This window comes from Callorhinus ursinus, unplaced genomic scaffold, assembly GCF_003265705.2.
Source record: "Callorhinus ursinus isolate GAN/ISIS: 27379988/994484 unplaced genomic scaffold, GSC_fseal_2.0 scaffold5, whole genome shotgun sequence".
Lineage (NCBI taxonomy): Eukaryota > Metazoa > Chordata > Mammalia > Carnivora > Otariidae > Callorhinus > Callorhinus ursinus.
The window spans coordinates 51,093,070-51,110,908 of NW_027397067.1; positions in this window are offsets into that span (position 1 = coordinate 51,093,070).

A 17,839-nucleotide genomic window follows, 5' to 3' on the forward strand; every position below is an offset into this window, starting at 1 on the left:
GAACACCTATTTTGTTTTCAAGTTATTTAAAAGTGGAGGGCAAGGGAAAGAGAATGAATTTTGGCTCATTAAATACCTATTGAAAAATATTTATTGAGAACGTACATAATAGGTGCTTAGCTAGTGTGCCTATTTTGAGAGTGTCTCTTGGAAGAGAGACCACAGGCATAGAGGTAATAGATACAACTGTAAACCAAAATTCAATATACCAAAATTAGGCAGCAATAGCGATTTGATAACTCCTTCTCCTTGCCTCCACTGTCCTGTTAATTTTATTTCTCATATTTCACACAAAATTTGCCTTCTCTTCCTCTTAACGGCCGTTAACTTAGTCCTGGCTAACACCCCAACTTCTCTTACCAAATCCATCCGATGCCTTCCCTTAAACTCTCCAACTCATTCTCCTTTATTCTGTAATCTAAATTACTTTTAAGATGGATATCTGGTCAAGATAGTTCTACTTAAACCTTTCAATGCTTCCTTTTATTTTTTAGGATAAAGACAAACTCTCCCAAACTATCCTCCCTCATTCCCCTTCTCCTTTGCATTGTGCCCCCTAGTGATATTAACATCTTTTGATTTATCAAAGCCATTGCTCTTCCCTTTGAATGAAAATCGTTCTTTGGATTTCAGCTTCAATGTCACTTCCTTCTGAGAAATCTCTAATCCACTCAACCGAGGGGGAGCTCCGTTTATCCTTTTTCCTTGCAGGTTTCACATTCTAAGTTGCTCAGTAATCTTCCCCACAAAGACTTCAGTCTTTCTTGATTGCCATCAAGGTTGGCTTCTTGGGTATGCAAACCGTGCAGTAACACAGAACCCTACTCAGGATCCTGAGTTTGGTTTAAAGATATGCTGTCACTGTACTGAAATTACAGATCATTTTCAAACAAAAAACCCCGCATTTTCATCTCGTGAATGAAATTCGCTGCGAATTATGTAGCTGATTCTGGTTGCCTAAAACAATTATAGGCACTTAGTAAACATGTAGGTTGAATAAACAATTGAATGAACTACCCATCTCCCACTTAGTTTTCTTCCTCTGGTAATATAAAACACTGTGGTATTAATTTATTTAGTCATTGATTAAATATCTTTTGATTACCAATCATATTGCAGATCCTGAAAATGTAACAAGTTTGCATCATGAACTACTACTCTGTGTTTTCTGTGGTTTTTCCCTGCTTCTCTATATTGACTTGCTGGTCTCCCTAAGGCCATTTCTCCCTTTCTAGCCTACATAATGGTGAAGCAAAAATTCAAAGTGTTAGCCTAAGTGAGTGATAGAGTAAATGCAAATTTACAGAGGTAAAATCTTCCTCTCAAAAACTGAATAAAACTGGGCGCCTGGGTGGCTCAGTTGGTTAAGCGACTGCCTTCGGCTCAGGTCATGATCCCAGGGTCCTGACATCGAGTCCCCCATCGGGCTCCCTGCTCAGCAGGGAGTCTGCTTCTCCCTCTGTCCCTCTTCCCTCTCGCGCTCTCCATCTCTCATTCTCTCTCTCTCAAATAAATAAATAAAATCTTTAAAAAAAAACCGAATAAAACTACAGCTTGGCAAAGGGTGAAGAAAAAAGATATTTCTTTAATTAGAGAAAAACAAAACAAAACAATGAAGGGAATGGAGACCTAAAAGCAGGAAGAGAATAAAGCATCCTCCATCAGAGGGATCATGGAGAGACTGGAAGGGATCCAGTGCCAAACTGTCCTCAACTACGTACCCCGTACAAACTACTACTCATAAACAACAGGATTCTAAGGTGGAGGTGGATAAGTTGACACAGAACACTTTGTGTGGATGGAAGCCTAAAGGGATAAACTAACTTCTAGACAAGGTAGAACAGAAGAAAACAATCTGGAAAATTTCCTATGGCCTGGAAAAATAGGTGTTATAGCCTTTTTGTGTCCCCCCCCCAAATTCATATGCTGAAATTCTACCCTCTCCCATTGTGATGGTATTAGAAGGTGGGGCCTTTTGGAGGTGATTAGGTGAATTATCTTAGCCCATTCTAAAATTTTACTCAGAACTATTTGGTTGTTGAAAAGCAAAGCTAATAGTAAAAAATCAAAGTCAAACAAAATGTATGTTTTGTGGTTCATTCCATTGTGCTCTTTTTTTGCACAGGGGCTTGGGGGTGGAAAAATCAAGACTTTTAAATATTTAATAAATGACTTATTCCTGTATAAGACATATAGCTCTGGTGACTAAAACACAGAAAGGAAAAAGGATCAAATTATATCTTGCTGAGTAAAAATTGATCTTAAAAGATTTTCTTTACTCTCATTAAGAAGATTAACATAATAACTTCTGTATCCCAGGGAATCAAAGTGGATTTAGACTTTGCATCTGGCAGGTGGTCTATAGAAAAAGGCTTGAACATGTTTAACCGGAGTTCCACTGAAGTGGAGCTATAGAGCCTGTCATAAAAAAATTCCCATTTCCTGTAAGATCATAAGTCATTAGGTCTAAAGGAAGCAAAATGAAGTATGCACAAAATAGGAAAAATTTGAAAATTTTTTTTCTGATAATACAAAGTATGGGACTTACACATTTTCCTAGATTTCGGTATAAGACTTGATTCTTTCCTTAGATATTGGTAAGGTTGTCATTAATATTTATTCCCCATTTTCATATTTTTTTCTTATCCTTTTAAAATGTTCTACTCCTAATTCTACATTTTCTTTTCCTCTATTTCAGTTCCACACACACCCCTCTAAGCCTCAATTTCCTTATCTGCAATTCTGTAATATTGAGGACACCTACAGTATTTTTATAAAGGGATTTTATAAGATATTCTGTATAAACCATGTTGTTTAGTATATCGTTACGAATTCATTAAATTTTAACTAGTACTAGTACAACTATGATCAAGCTCATATGTAATATCCCTAGAACCTATAGTGTATTTAATATTATTACTTAGAAATAGGTTTGGCCTTAGTTCTCTCTTACAGCAGAGTGCTTTAGGCTTGACCCCTAGGACATCTACATTTAGGCACTGTGACAGAGATATTTAGTATTCATATATTCTCCATGTGCTCCTCAACATTTTCCACTGAAATAAATTTTGATTTAACAATGGCACCATATAGCCTATGGTTTATTGCAAATTTAGACAGTGAGAAAGGGTGTGAAGAGAAACAGCCAAGCTCCAAGTAAGATCAATATAGAAAATGCTAAATAACTTAGAGAAGCCAGGCAGACTTCCACAGCTCAAATACAAGCCAGATGTGCTAGGTAAAGTAGAACCATCTCCATTTATTCTTACCTTCAAAATAGTTAATATTCATTTCTTCATAAGTGTTGCAATTTCCACGTGATTTCTCGTTAAATCCTAATGATAGCCAGGAGGAGTAGATTGGTCTCATTTTTCTCATTTTATGGAGAAGTAGATTGAGTTTTTTTAAGAGATTAAGGGACATTCCCAAGTTTGGTATAGCCAAGTGGTTGGGCTTGGTCCAGTACGCAGGTGGGACATGTGAAATTTGGGGAAAACTGTGTATTTCTTGGAGGCTTAGTTTTTAGATTTTCAAGGGGTCATTTCATGGTTTGAATGGGATCATTTATCTTAAGCAGTAAATATTAGCTATTGCTGTCACAAAATTAGTAAATGATAGAATAGGCTTCAAATCTTGGCTTCTCAGACTACAAAACCTATTCTGAACCACTGAAAACAACTCCCCATTTTAGCTTATACTGTGGTGCTCCATTATCCAAATTATTATTTTAACCAGAATTCTAGGACTGCATGCCCAGTAAATCTTAGAAAACTTGACATTGTCAGTTCTTCTTGTCAAGTTCGTGACATCGTCTTTTTTCTTCTTCTCCATTCCATAAGAAAGAATATGATGATAATTGTTGATTCATTTGATAAACATGTATTGAGGATCTATTCTGTGCCAGGCAATAGACTAAATGATGGGACTACCAAGAAGGTCTCACAATCTAGAAAATAAAAATAGATATACACTAGCAAATGTCAGTCAGCACGATTAGCATTATTTTTAAAAATTATTATAAACAGTTTATGTAAACTCTGTAGGTTCTATTTAATTGCTAAACCAAGTATCAAAAGACTGGAGATAAAGACAAAAGTGTCAGAAAAAGGAAATATAAGTGATTAATAAAAGTCATTGGAAACTGGAGTAGACTGTACTGTAATTTACTAATATCTTGTTCCCCTGCCAGAAAGATTATACTTTCCCCAGCCCTTATATCACGTTGGGCCATGTGGCTTGCTTTAGCCAAGAAAATGTGAACATAAATGGCACTGCTTCTTGGTAGAAGCTTTAAAATCCTGCCCAAGCTTCACCCTATTCTCTTTCCCTTTGTCTCTAAATGACCAAATAGTAAACATTTTAGAGTTTGCAGGCAACATATAGTTTCTGCTGCATGTTCTTTTTTTTTTTTTTAACCCCAACCACTCAAAATTTTTGAAAAAGCATTCTTAGCTGATTGGCCATACAAAAACAGATAGCAAGTCAGGTTTGGCTCATAAGTTTGCCAACCTCTGTTCTGGATAATGGGTTCTGGAGTGTGAAGAATAATGACATGGGACAGAGAACCCAGGTGACCCATGATGGACATGTGGCATGATGACAAAACTTTCTTGTGATGAGCCACTGAGATTTCAGCATTTTTTGTTACTGTAGCATAACCTAGTCTATCCCAACAGACAAGAAATCCTAAAACATTCTACCTGGAGAAATTTAGATTTTTGTAAAATGTTACATTTGAGATAAGGGTAAGATGCATAAGATACTGCATCCTTAAAGAAAAAAGGAAGTAGGCATTTTAAACAGAGAATACAGTTGGGCAAAGGTTTGGATTCTTGAGTGTGTATGGGTAAGGATAGGGAGAGGGACAGGTGGACAGGAAGGGCCAGGCGGGAACACTAATTGAGAGGACGGCATTACTGTATTATCATCTGAGATGCTAGAGCAGGATGTGCTTTACAGAGCCTACCTGCTTAGAACATTACTGATGTTTATTTGTAGAAGTTTTTTCCAATCATTGAGGAAAGTCATAACAGAGAATAAGCAATGTTGTAGTGTAGAGAAATAAAGATATCCAAGTCCATTGTATGGAAGCTAAATACTCTTCAGAGTCCTTCAGGACTATTTTTATGATTTGAGCAGTACTTCCTAAAGGAACTAAAGATTTTATGGAGGTTTTGATGACAGCTGAATCTCTTCAGTACTTCAATCCTCAATAACCAAGAGTGAGGCTAGGATCATGTTAGTAGTGATTCAAATGAGTTTTTGGCATACTAGCTGTTGTCAAAAACTCAGGTGAAGCAGAACACATACATTACCTTATAAATATAATAGGAATAGGAATTTGGGACAGGAATTTTAATCCTTTAGCCTAATCAGTGGAGAAAATATTTTTTTTCTAGTGTATAATTATTAAAGTGTAATTTCCCAACCTAAATATTGAAGTATGGAGTAATAGTGATGAAGATACAACTAACGTTGAAATTGATCACCTTATTATCAATCAAAAAACTCAGTTGATAGAGCCTTATAGTTTATAGATAAACTAAGGTGGGTAATTTGCATTTTAACTCTCTGACTCCATCCCAATTATATTTTTAAAAAATTATTCCAAATGAATATTTGATTATACAGGGATTTTTTTGATTACTCAAATTAATAACTTTTACCCTTTTAACTAATTTATAAACTTCTAAATGTAAAATTCTAGCATTTTCCATCTTGCATCTTTAGTTTTCGACTAAAACAGAATATTTCTGCAGAGATTGACATTAAGATTGGCAAAATATAACTATTAATACATCCCAGTTACCCTGGATACTAACAATGCATTTTCATTAACACATTTATGAAAATTTCAGGGTAAATGTTAATGTCTTGACAAATTGAGAAGTCGACCCAGTAAACAGAAACTCACAAACACTTCATTCTATATAATGTGACATTTCAAATTGTTCAACCATGAAAAAGATGGGAGATGGAATAAAGGGGGCGCATTTCTCTGGAAGAAGAGAGAGTTAGGAACCTTACAATTATGATATGAAGACCTCTCCAGTGATCGAATATTTTTCTAATTTTAACTGGGAACCAATACGATAATTTTCAACAAAATTTTAGCTGGCAGGCTGCAAAAATCTTTCTACTAGGTGTCTAAAATGAGCTCAGCACACAGACAAATGAGGCAAATCCCAAAGCTTAAAAAAATCTGTCTGGGAGGATGGAGTATAGAGTCAGCCATGTAAAAGGAAACATGAATTCCCCTGAGGTGAGCACAACGATAAAGTGCATAATGAGGCACACGTGGCAACCTAGGGAATCCTAGAAGGGCAGAGATTCAAGAAACATTTCTTGACATAGGAGCAAGATGTCTGGTAGAGTCTTAAGTGATATATAAGAGGCAGGGAGATAAAGGAAGAAGCAAGCAGCTTGGGCATCTCAAACGAAGGAAAATCCTTGTGAGAAGTTCTTTTCTAGGATTACCATTTTCTTACATACAAAGTTATTTGGAAGTTCCATGCATATATTGCAGTAAATGTATACTGTAAGTATATGTTACAGTGTAGTATACTGCATAAACTATACTGTAGTATAGTGTCCAGGTCCTCCTGGGGAGAGAAGGGAAAGAACATGGAAAACCAGCTTGTTGGTAGAAAAGAGCCTTGACTTATTCCCTGCATCAATCTGAGATATGGGTTCCAGAGAAAGTTTCAGCCCAAAATTTACTCTTTATATTTTGACATCAAACTGTATCAAGGTTTAGCTATGCAAATAATTTTGATATATGTAAAATAAGTAGAACAATACAATACAATAAAATAGATTTTTTATTATTAATATAGACTAAATTATTAAATGAATGAACTATTCCATTTCTTAATTTATCTTGATGGAAAGCAACAGATTCTTAAGAGAAAACAAAGTTTAGGGGTGCCTGGGTGGTTCAGTTAGTTAAGCGTCCGACTCTTGATTTCGGCTCAGGTCGTGAGATCGCTCCCTGCATTGCTCCCAGCATGGAACCTGCTTAATATTCTCTCTCTCCCTCTCCCCTCATCACCCCACCTGGCTCACACTCTCTCTCTCTCTGAAAAAAAAAAAAAGAGAGAAAGAAAATATACTTTTTCCTTTTACTTGGCACTTCCAAATAGTTACTATGTATTAAGTAGTCAGCTGAGAACTGTGGAAAATCCATGAGAAATGGAGTAAAATATGTAAGACCTAGGTAATTAATAAGTGGGTGATCTATGGTAAATTAGCCTCTATGGAAAGGAACAACACCCGCCTTATCTGCTTCACAGAATTATGATATCTTGGGAGAGGACAATTGGAACTAGAAAACATCAACAAATGTCAACTATTTTCATTCTTGAATGTATTGTCTTTTGAAGATTTTACTGTCTTTTTCATTTCTCACTGGCTTATCTATCTCCTTTTCTTCAACTTCTGTAGCATACAATTTATAATTTAATTGTATAATTCATTGTCTTGTTTTTACTGCTTCTTGGGCTTGTGTCTCCAAACTGGATGCAGACCGATTACCATACTTTTTTTTTCCTGTCCTCAATTCACCTAACATGGAGCTGAGCCCATTTCTTATAGTCTCCCTCCTTTAGTTAATTTCTGTCCATATGTCCAAAAAGAGTCATGAGTCTCCTGCTCATGGTAAATGAATCGGGTTGGGTTATTTTTCAGAGCATTTGTTTCCCAGGTTGCAAAGGCAAAGAGACCCTGGCATTGGATCCAAGTTCCAAGTAACCAACTAGGTGTGAAGGTTAGTGACACTCGCAGAGACCCAACTATTCAACAAGAATGAAGACAAAGGGTCAACCAAGACAGAAGGAAGACTGGAAATTAATTAGCTTATTAGTAACATACACTTACTGAGTGCTGTGGGAAACCCAAACCCATGGCAGTGGCCTTGATTTAGACATGAATCTTACTTTTCAGAGATAAGGCAAGAACATCCTCTTCTCTCATAATTATTTTGCACAACACACTGCTAGTTTGTTTTGTTATTTTTTTCCTCATGCATTATTCTATCCAAGAGAAACCCATGTTTAAAGATTTAGAAGATTGTCACTCACATCTTTCCCCCAACTCAAGCCAGATGTAAACTTTCCTCTGGGATTATGCAGAAAGGAGTTCCTTTCGGGGCGCCTGGGTGGCTCAGTCGTTAAGCGCCTGCCTTCGACTCGGGTCATGGTCCCAGGGTCCTGGGATCGAGCCCCGCATCGGGCTCCCTGCTCAGTGGGGAGCCTGTTTCTCCCTCTGCCCCTCCCCCTGCTTGTACTCTCTCTCTGTCAAATAAATAAAATCTTTAAAAAAAAAAAAAAAGAAAGGAGTTCCTTTCTCAGGATCACATTTGGTTTATAGAGATGTGAGTAGATGCTTTCCCCAGAGCACAGAAGCTGAACTGGAAGACTCATTCAGCAGGATGTGTCCTTTGTCTGCTTTGGAAATAAAATATGTTCGCAAGATGAAATGGTTTATCTTGATCCAAAACTTCTTGATTTGCAAGTTGGAAGACTCAAAATTTCCTAAAAGATTCTAATATACAAGAATCCCAGTTTTCTCCTCAGGGTCATTGGTCTTATATGCTAGCATTCCATTATTGAGACTCCAAGGCCCTTTGCCAGGAGAAATATTTTTCAAGTCAGAAACTCCATCAACTAAGTAATAAAGTTCTCTATTTTATTTTTGTTTCATGGAACAATGGGATGGGCCTTTTCTCCCATGGATGTAAAATATAGAACTCTAAAAAAGGAAAGGTTAAAGCAGTAAAATCTCAACACTGGAACATATTTAGTAGACATTATACATTTCTGTGTTGTATGGACCCTAATAGATGGCAGTCTTTCTTATTCTAAGAATTATATATACATTCCCTCCATACTTTATTGAGAACTTAAGGTCACTTTTATAAAGACCTTCAGTAAAATAGAAATAATATGAATAATCTAATATCAAAAATATTTAAAATAAATAAAGAGCAATAAAGCTCATAAACATCTATACAACTATTATAGCTGAATGGAAAATTAGGCATTCAACTTCCTCATTCATAAAAGACAGAGGAGAGGAGAGACAGTTTGTATTTAACTTTCTCCATATCAAAAAGTCTTAAAAAATTTTTTTAGGGAGAGGGCAATGTTTCAGAAATGAGATCATAAAAACAATTTCTCATGTGGGTTTTCAAATTCTGCTGTGCATTTACTGGCTGTGTGAGATCTCTACAACTTACTTAACATCCCTTGTTTTTGTTTCTTCAAGTGAAAATGGAGGTAATAATATAACAAATTCATAGGGTTATTAAGAAGATTAATACATTAATATGGGTGAAATAGAATAGTGCCTGACACACAATAATTGCTATTTAAGTGTTTACTAAATAAAATACAGAAAACACATAGAGATGTAATGGACATCTTCAGTAATGTTCCTCCAAAAAATGCAACAGTAAGGATTGCATATGGAAATCATGTATAGAGGCCCTTCACAGAAACGGAGATCACAGTAACAAATCCCAGCCTAGTGAAAGTATTAGTTGTAAGGTACTTTAAAAAATGCATTCCAAGTATATAGCTTTCTCATGCTCTGGCAAAACCCAGTGATAAAAAATAGCCTCTCTGTCACATTAGATTTTAAACCAAGCTTCATGGTATCCCATTAAGATATAGAGTCTACCTTGAATCTGAAAAGTTTCCTGTCTGTTAATCTGTTTTAGAAATCAATCTTCCAAAACAAATCAATTGATATGTCTTACAAACCAATTTCCATTATGAAGGAAGGAAGAAAAGAACAAGGAAGGAAGGAAGGAAGGAAGGAAGGAAGGAAGGAAGGAAGGAAGGGAGGAAGGAAGGGAGGGAGGGAGGAAGGAAGGAATGGAATGGAAGGAAGGAATGAAGGAAAAAGAAATGAGAAGTTAAAATCAAATGTGAGAATGTGTCTTTGCTTACATAATATTTTTTCTCTCTCTCCTCACTTACTAACCAAACCTGAGAATTAACCAAATCCAATTCAGTTATAAATTCTGATTATCCAATCATAGCAATTCCATTTTACCTTACCATTTATTGATTAAGGGTCGAGCATGAACACAGCTCTGGCCTAAGAAATGTGAGGGAAAATTCTGTTGTGGGATTTCAGGAAAAAGTTTCCTCTCTCTTAAGGATACACCAGAAAAATTCTCTCTTCACCATCTTGGATCTTCTTGTATCTGCATTTGACATAGAACACCTGCATTCACCTTTCAGTAGTAAGGGAAGCCAGCTTGAGGACAGAACCAGGAGACTAGATGCATCCCAGTAGAAACACAGAAAAAACCCAGGTCCCTGCAGACATTGTTAAGTCATTAAATTAACTGCCCTGGCATCACGCTAACTCTGAATTTGTTATGTGAGATAAGTCACCTCATTGTATAATCCTGGGGAGCTGAGTTTTCTTTTACTTGCTGACCAAAGCTTCCTAAATTTAACCAATGGTTCTGATGTTTAAAAAATGAGAAATTATTATTATTATTATCTCTTAACAACGTGCTCATCAGTTAATCCTCCACAAGTATCAACTTTTTGAGAAAAGTGTTGGAAAACACCCTAAACAGAATTAGCAAGAAGTTGGGATAGGGGAACTATTTGAGAGAGACTAAAGTAAGGTTATTTCAACTGATTACAGATATAAAAAGAAAGAAGATAAACAATAAGAAAAAAACAACAGGAAGGCACTCTGAAAAGGAAACAAAAACCCTCATATAAGAGAGAAGTTGAAATATAAACATTTTAGTTGCTGAGAGCTCAGACTCCTCACAGAGTCTCACTGAAAGAATTAGTAAATGATGTAGTTGCATGAGACTTTTTATACCAGAAAATACTTTATTTTTTAAAATTTTATTTTATATAAATCAATTAATTAACATATAGTGTATTATTAGTTTCAGAGGTAGAGTTCAGTGATTCATCAGTTGCATATAACACCCAGTGCTCATTACATCAAGTGCCCTCCTTAATGTCTACCACCCAGTTACCACATCCCCCACCCAGCTCCCCTCCAGCAACCCTCAGTTTGTTTCCTATAGAGTCTCTTATGGTTCGGCTCCCTCTCTGATTTCATCTTATTTTATTTTTCCCTCCCTACCCCTATGATACTCTGTTTTGTTTCTTAAATTCCACATATGAGTGAAATCATATGATAATTATCTTTCTCCTTCTGACTTATTTCACTTAGCATAATGCAAGATGAGATTTAAACCAGAAAGGAAGGAGTAGGTTGCACAAAGCAAAGGAAAACAAAGACATTGGTAAACATGTGGTAAAAAGAATTGGTAAAAAAATTGGTAAAAAGATTTCTTTTTATATAATCAGTTACAATCTAGTAACATTTGCACAGGGTCCATGGAAGGAATCTGTATGTATGTTGTGTTTGTCTCAGACCTGTCAGAGGTGACCTTTTTAGAGCTTTGCCAAAATTTCTAATAAGGTGACTTTATTTTGTACAGCTGAGAGAACCCGTCACATGCTCTCTATCTTAAATAAATATTCACTTAGCATGTAAAGAGACCGATTTCTTAACACAAAGCTGGAAATAGAATTTGTAGGTTGAATTCCTTATTTTCTTCCAGTACACATATTTTGTGACTTATAGGACAATAAGTAACATTTATACAGCCTGTGATAAACATTTTTTTAATATTTTGTGAGCTTCACAAACATTATGGTTGAAGTTATATGCCTGAATGACAAAGAGACATTGGGGAAAGAGACATTTTATATTTAAACTTTAGTATACCACGGAAAGTCATTCTACCTTCTTAAATATAAGGAGAAAAACCAATCATTGTCATAAAATTCATCAGATCATGTAGTTTTGAGCTTAAACACAACCCATGCTCCCTCTGGCTAATCTCTAATGGTATTCTTTGTATGTAGAACCCATGTGGTCACTGGAGTGAGATTTTTAACCTTCTCTTTATCTTCCTACTTCTAACATGTTCTCGAGTACTGTCAACAAGATAATTCATCCGTCAAGATTTCTCATAAAATTCTAAATTACATTTCTAAGTTTACATAATTTGCATTTAAAGTTACGGTATCTGATTTTCACAAGGCTCAGAACTTTCTATGAGAGCTCAGACTGTCCATTTCTGAAGTTTGATGTAACCCTGTATGGCTTTGAAGTGAAGGGAGACTTCAATAGTTTCTGTCCATGTTTCCAAGTTTACTGCTCTGAATTTTTACGGTTTTGTTGCTGGAATAAATGAAGTTCTTTTTTTTCCTCTCCATATATTTTCTATTAGTTTCTCTATGTAACAAACCTTTTGATTTTTATATATTTATTTCATAGCTGATCTTATTAAATGCTTTTATTTCTAAAAGAATTTCAAGAGATTCTTTTGGATTTTCCAACTGATTGATTTTTTTTTTTAATTCAACGATTCTGTATTCTTGCTTACTCTTTTTAAGTATGTACAGTTCTAATTCCAGAAGCAGCATCCAGGTCACTGGTAATCAGCATTGACTGTGTTTTTGAAAGGATATGGATTTGCATTCCAGCTCTGTAATTCCCTAGCGTTATCACTCCCAAGCTTGGAAAAGTGACTTACTCCTTCAAGTCTCAGTTTCCTCATGGGTAAGCTGGGGATGATAATACCTTGTTGTCAGAAGCAAATGAAATAACACAGGTAAAAATTTGAGAGGGTTCTTTTTTTTTTAAGATTTTATTTATTTATTTGACAGAGAGAGACACAGCGAGAGAGGAAACACAAGCAGGGAGAGTGGGAGAGGGAGAAGCAGGCTTCCCGTGGAGCAGAGAGCCCGATGCGGGACTCGATCCCAGGACCCTGGGATCATGACCGGAGCCGAAGGCAGACGCTTAACGACTGAGCCACCCAGGCGCCCCAGAGAGGGTTCTTGACACATAGTAGATACTCAAAACATAGTAGCTACTATTATTTCTACATAGGTATAATGTTCTTAATAATATATATTAATTTTGATAGAAGAAACTTTTGTCTTATTTCTGATTCTAATGGGGAGGTCTCTAGTGTTTTGCTCTTATTTATGATATTAGCAGTTTGAGATAATCTCAGGACGTCGGAATAGGAACTGAAGCATAAGGGCATTTGTGAAAAGCTTATAATAGAAGTTACCAGTGTAATTCTCTATTTTTCCTTCATTACTGCATAACGGGTAAGGAGGTAGAGTTTAGTTGTATCTTTAAATTTATTGTTTATAGGATGGGAAAGTATCGAATCTGGATTCAATCGAATATAAAATTCTTCAGGATTAAATGAAGAGATAAAAACCATTATACATATTTTTTAAATCAACTTTATTGGGGTGTAATTTACTCACAATAAAATGGCTGCTTTTAGGTTTACGTTTTATAAAGTTTGGCAAATATATATGCCATAAAGTCACCACTATAATAAAAATACAGAATTGTGGTGGGGCACTGGGGTGGCTCAGGCAGTTAAGCGTCTGACTCTTGATCTCAGCTCAGGTCTCCATCTCAGAGGTTGTGAATTCAAGCTTCTTTCTCTGATCGTGCCTATGGCAATACTGGAAACAAAGATCCCCATGGAATCACTACCATTTTCTGTCTTCCCTTTCCTTAATCCATCTCTATATACCTCTAGATTTGAGACATTAATTATCTAATAGATTTAGGTTTGGGTTGTGAACTTTAGTTTTTGGGGGGTTTTTTTGTTTGTTTTTTGTTTTGTTTTGTTTTGTTTCTCCCAATACCTCCCTACATATTTTAGCCGACAAGTAGCTTTATCTGGCTGCTGGTTTAGAAGCTATTTTAAGCCTGACATCATCTTAAGGTATTTTGTAAGGCAATAATTTGAGAGCAATACCAATGACCCAGTGAAAAACTTCATTTTTAAAGATTCTCAGAAAATCAAAGAAGTTATTACCCCGTCACAGTTCATTCTGATGTTAGGAAAGCTCAGAAAAAACTATTTTCTTACTTAGAACCTAATCCTTGGAGGCTTTGTAAAACCTAGTCTTCACTTTGTCCCCAAAGTTTCTGAGTATTTTTCTGAGACAATTTCAAAGAGAAATAAATATCTTAGTCACCTCCACTGGGAGTCTTGCCTTGCTTCTATTCAGTAACAAAGATAGTTTATTATTATTTTTAAAGATTTATTTATTTATTTATTTATGTTAGCCGGGGAGGAGCAGAGGAAGAGGGAAAGAGAAAATCCCAAGCATGGAGCCTAACATGGGGCTTGATTCCATGACGCTGAGGTCATGACCTGAGCAGAAATCAAGAGTCAGATACTCAACTGACTGAGCCACCCAGGCACCCCCAAACATAGTTTAAATAGAAGAGAAATGACCCCTGAAAGGGTAAAGGCTGAATATGCAGATACAACATTGGATAGGTATCAGAAATCTGACCGGGTTTGGAAGAACTACAGCAGGACAGCTTCTTATGAACCGATAGTGGGAATATGTGCATTGTGTCTGTTTATTAAAACAAAATTCACTCACAGAGAGCTTATCATCTTCCATTCTAGGTCCAACTCCTCAGGATCTTATTGAGAAATAGTACGTGTTGGAAGGCCACAGTAGGGGTCACCAATTAGAAATTGGTAAGATGGGCATTGCCATGGCTGAGGCCACCCAAAGATTCTCTTTTCATCTTCTCTCTATAAGTGATGGAGGTCATACATAATGGAAGTTATGTAACTTCTTTCTTATACGCATATTTTTTTATATGAATACCTGAGCAGAGATTGCTGTTTCCTTTAAAATCAATGAAAAAAGTCCACTGGAAAGGTACTGTCAAGAGAATGGCATTGGAGGTTGTGCCTCAATTATTATGAATTCATTTGGATATGACTTTAAGACATTTTAGATTTGTGGTAGTCTAAGTATGTGAAAGAAAAGGGATTCCATCAAGTTTGAATGTCTTGAGAATTCCATGGAAAAGGCATTTCCATATGCTAACCACCAGAGAAATGCACACTCCAAAAAAGGGATATGGGGTAGAGAATTGGATGGCTCCTGTTAGACCACTTCCATCTTGAAGTTATATCATCAGTGATTGAGGTTCAGTGAATCCCCCAGGAGTCTGTCAGCCTTTTAGTCAAATTTCCTTTTCCTTAAAATGCTAGCTTCACACATTCTGATAAAGCAACCTCAAAATTACATGGGATGTTATCCCCCTAACTTGTGTGAAATTACACAAAAGTTTCTTGGTGGGTGAGCATGTTTTAAATCTGGAAAGATTTAGAATTAAATATATAAATGTCTGGGAGAATCAAGCCCATAGCATTGATCATATTTTTTTGGCAGTCTGTGTATATTTGTGATTTTATATAGCAGCAATATTTTAGATATTTTGACATATTAGAAAAATGGGTTAGTCATATATTTCATATTGATTTATACTTGTGATTTATATAGAGTTTTGAAGCACTTAGAACACAAGGCTCACCATACATGTTCAAATTATCAGATATATAAAAGTTATTTAAGTACTTGGAAATAATTTGTTTATTAATTCAGACAACCCAAGTACTTAGAAAGAAAGTATAAATTTCATGAAATTGTAAATGAAACCAAATATTTTCCAAAGGTAATTAGGTGGTTGGTAAAATTTGCTATAATTTTAAATAGAATTATATGAAATGTAACTCAAACAAAAGCTTCTTAAAAGAGATGATATGTTCTTGTATTTTGTAGCTTTAATGAAATGACAACTTTTAAAACAAAGTAAAACTATGAATTGACTTTTTCGCATACAAAACTCTCCTAAAATTTACCCCCAAAATCTTATGTAACATGTAAGTAATAAAAATAACCCAGTTGTTAAAAAATGTTTTCTGTTTTACCTACTATAATACCTATTTAATGTTTACCTATATTAAACCTTAAGGCATCTATTCAATCTTTCAAATTCCCCATGCATAGGCAGTGCTTGGTCTTTACTTAGAGGGTTTTGGGTGGCAGTGATAAGCTTCCTGTACAAAAAGCAGAGAAAAAGCACTAGTTGATTGGCATGACTGATGGGAGAATGCCTCCAGTTACCCACAACAAATAGCGCTGATTCACCATAAAGCCCACTGCACATTTTTTCCCTAAAAGAGATACATACTGAGCTTCAATTTTAAGGAGACTCCATGACCAGCATGGAGCCCAGCACAGGGCTTGAACTCACAACCCTGAGATCAAGACCTGAGCCAATATCAAGAGTCAGAGTGTTAACTGATTGAGCCACGTAGGTGCCCTGTATTGACCCTCGATATTAGATTATAGAATTAGTTCTGAAGTGCTGCTAAAATGTTGGACCCAAAGCAAGAGAACTCAATAAATTGCTATTCCAAGAGTTTCTTTCCCAAAAGGCTGTTACTCAAAGAACCAAAGTTGTACTAATAATATACTGTAGGCTTCATGGGTACTTATTCAACAGGCATTCATTGGGTACCCACTATGTGACAAGCACTGGAAATGCAGAGATGAGGACATGGATGTCCCCCTCCCACCAACCTTTAGATAGAACCTTCTAGATAGAAGGTAAACAATTAAAGAAGCAATATATAGTACAGTATGATAGGAGAATCCCTCAAGGTGAGGGAACACACTGTAGGGATCCCCAATCTAGCCTGCAAAGATATAGAAAAAATTTCAACAGATATTAACCTTGAATAGTAAATAGGAGTTATGTTTGCTTATTTTATTCCATAGGAAGGAAAAAATTATAAAGATGACATTTCAACGAACTCTAAGGTTGCTTTGGATACTGTCAAGCAAAAGGAAAACACGCCAAAAATAAATTCCTCCTTAGGCATCATGGTAAAAGCGGAATTAAATATATTTGCAGTATTGGACTAACAAAGCTCAAATTTTAGATTTTAAGGGGAGAATAAATAAGTTGTACCTTTCCTGCACTGTAACTGGGTAGGACAAAAGGTTGGGGAGGACTGGGCATGCATGGCAAGAACTAGAATATGTAACCAGTGTCCTAGTTTTTCAGAAACCTGGAAACTCATTGTTAGGTGATGATCCAAATTGGACAACTGGTACAATGTGAAACTTCTCCCTGATGATACACTATGCTCTGGTGGAAATTCTACAAAGTGCCATAATCATGTCAGAGTCTGATAAAAGTGATCAGTTTTTTTGGCACAGACGTATAAAATATCAAAGCACACAATTCTAAGGGCTAAATTTAACATCTCCTATGCCCTTTTAATCTAAAAATATAAAGACCAAATAACACCCCAAGGAGTGAGACAATGCATTCATGGAATTTCACATCTGGGCTTCAAACAATCGATTTTTATTTAAATTTTATTTGATTCTTCTTTAATTTAAACTTAAATTTTTAAATTTTCTTGTATATATTGAATAATCAATAGATAATTTTTAAGACCTTTTTTAAAAAGAGGTGTTTCTGTGTCAATGTTAGGACCGGCATTTTTTTCTGCTTAGGGTGAGATAATTTGTTACATTCATAAAAGTTAGCATGCTCTATAGTGTCCTAATCTATGCCTCATTAAAAAGACATGTTTTCCAAACTGTTTTGTAAAATCCTTATGAGTCATTGAATGTTTAATTGCTGAGCCTGGTCTGTGATATATATGAGATGCTCAATTAAAGTTTGTTTAATTGGGGCAGCTGGCTGGCTCAGTCAGCAGAACATGTGACTTGATCTTGGGGTCATGAGTTCAAGCTCCATGTTGGGGGTAGATCTTACTTAATTTGTTTAATTACGTGTAATTGTGTTATGTTGAACTTGTGTTGCCTCGCACTGAATTGGTTTGGACTAAGTTGAGTTGCATTTGGAATAAATTGACTTGGATCACAGGGAATTGAGTTGCACTGAAATGAATTGAACA